This window comes from Palaemon carinicauda, chromosome 14, assembly GCF_036898095.1.
Source record: "Palaemon carinicauda isolate YSFRI2023 chromosome 14, ASM3689809v2, whole genome shotgun sequence".
Classification (NCBI taxonomy): domain Eukaryota; kingdom Metazoa; phylum Arthropoda; class Malacostraca; order Decapoda; family Palaemonidae; genus Palaemon; species Palaemon carinicauda.
In genome coordinates, this window is record NC_090738.1 from 125,558,816 (window position 1) to 125,561,315 (window position 2,500).

The 2,500-nt window shown below is 33.9% G+C and overlaps 1 pseudogene; it reads right to left on the reverse strand.

The window, feature by feature from the left end:
• Nucleotides 1-1,845, reverse strand: part of LOC137653336 (cuticle protein 7-like) — a 7,542-nt pseudogene extending 5,697 nt beyond the window's left edge.
• Between the last annotated feature and the right edge of the window lie 655 nt (nt 1,846-2,500).

Sequence of the window (2,500 nt, forward strand, 5' to 3'; positions counted from 1 at the left end):
TCAATAGTTTTTTATCTTTGTAATATCGTGGCTTAATGTACACTTTTTACTGAACTATCAAAGAAGAGATAGGTTAATATTAATTCCAGGCTTTTCACATGAATTCCACAGAAATATGCACAATAGGGTTAAAAACCACATTTAACTCTCTTTTGGGGGGGTTAAGAGCATTAAGTTTCAAACCCCCCGAAAAGCATAGGTTCGTATCCAGATGTGGGAAGGAACCGGTATGAGTAATTCCCTCAGGTTGTAAGCCATTCTCAAGATGTTGTAAATATTCTAATTTAATATTTGGATCTTATATAACAGATAGTAAGCTATAAAATAGTATGCATATGCATACAATATAAAATGAATTGTATAGATACACTAATGTATAGAATTTAGACGTTGATACATTATAAAGAAAGTATGATTTTCGAATCCTATAATGAGAATAAGATTACTGGTCCACCAGCCTCCCAGGTTATCTTTAGTGACCTTTGTTTTTGTGACGCCAAAAAAAAAGAAAAAAAGAATATAGCCCATGAGTTATAATTGCTATTATTCACCATAAAAGAGAACCTGCTATTTTCCAAAAATTGCACATGTAAACATTTAAAACGCTGTCCAACATTATAGAGAGCAAGGGATAATTACCATGTATTGTTCTATAGTTCAAAGTTTGTTTATTAGCTAGAAACAAATATTTATCTCTATTCTGTTTATTGATGCATCGCATGCAAATGGAAATGTCAAAAACAAACAATGGGATAAATCCAATGCATTTATATTACCGCTTTGTACGATGGCTGGTGCTTCGGTGGGGCTCCGTAGGGGTCGGAGGGGAGGGAGAGTGCCACTCCGATCAGTGCCACCAGGATTGCAGCCTTCGGAAGAGAATTGGGTTATGATATGCCGAGTTAGTTTATGCCGAGGGTCCTTTATAAGTAATAGCTGTTATACTATATGGATACACAACACACTCATATATATATGCATACATTCATACATACTATTTTATTTATATATATATATATATATATATATATATATATATATATATATATATATATATATATATATATATATATATATATATATAATGTGTGTGTGTTTGTGTACGTGGGCATATACTGTATATACACGTGTGGTTGAATATATGCATTCAAGTATATTTTTTTCATGTGTACTTACCTAGATAGGTGTATTATCGCACAGGGTTTTATATATATATATATATATATATATATATATATATATATATATATATATATATATATATATATATATGTATATATACACTGTATATATATACATATATATATATATATATATATATATATATATATATATATATATGTATATGTATATATATATACACTGTATGTACACATTATATATACAGTACATGTATACATATACGTACTCATATATATGTATATATATACAGTACATATATACTTGTATACATACATACTCATATATATATACACATATGTGTGCAAATTTATGTGCATACACCAATACTTGCATATAAACATATTCACGTGCTTGTCCACAATATGATTAATATGCGTTATTATTATTTTATAACGAACTGCGAATGTGGTAAAAAAAAAGAATGTAAATTAGAAATGAAAAATAGAAGCTATAAATATTCCTATTTTGTTTCATTAATCACTTACTGGACAATCTTTGATAAAAAAAAAAAAAAGTAAGAAAACGAACACTTTCATTATATGTTTTGCTACCGAAGATTGAAGATAACAAACTATTGCCTTACCTTCGTGAACATGTTTGCGGAAAATGCGTAAGATTGCGTAGATGGTGAATGCTTGAGATTGTGTTGATGGTGAGACACCTTTTCTGATACTGATGATGAGAAGCGGTGCCAGATCTCCTTTATATTGATTGGTGAATGTGGCCTTGTGTCTCCGGGTGTGTGTGTGTGCGTGTGTGTGTTTGTGTGTGTGTATTTGGTGTGGCCTCACCACACCTTGTTGCAATAAAGAGGCAGGTGAGAAGCACAATTCACGCCCCCTCCCTCTTTCCATTTTCTCTCTCTCTCTCTCTCTCTCTCTCTCTCTCTCTCTCTCTCTCTCTCTCTCTCTCTCTCTCTCTCTCTCTCTCTCTCTCTCTCTCTCAATACGGTCATTTATTTACATACAAATACATGGAACAGACTTATTGCGGATGTAATGAACAGTAACACGATAAACGGATTCAAGAATAAGTTAGACAAGATCATAGAAACTCACTCTCTCTCTCTCTCTCTCTCTCTCTCTCTCTCTCTCTCTCTCTCTCTCTCTCTCTAAGGGCGGCGCCGTTGGTCTTGCTTGTTTGTAATGGGGGCCAGGAGTGTTTAGGGTGGGGCGGGGGGTTGGGGGGGGGCATGTTTATTGTGGGAGGGGCTGGAAGGAGGAAAGCGATTCATCAGTAATTAAAGATAAACTTCAATTGTTCAGCTCGTCTCACGGCCTCATGGGGGTCCTTCATGCATCGGAAACTTCGGGTCATT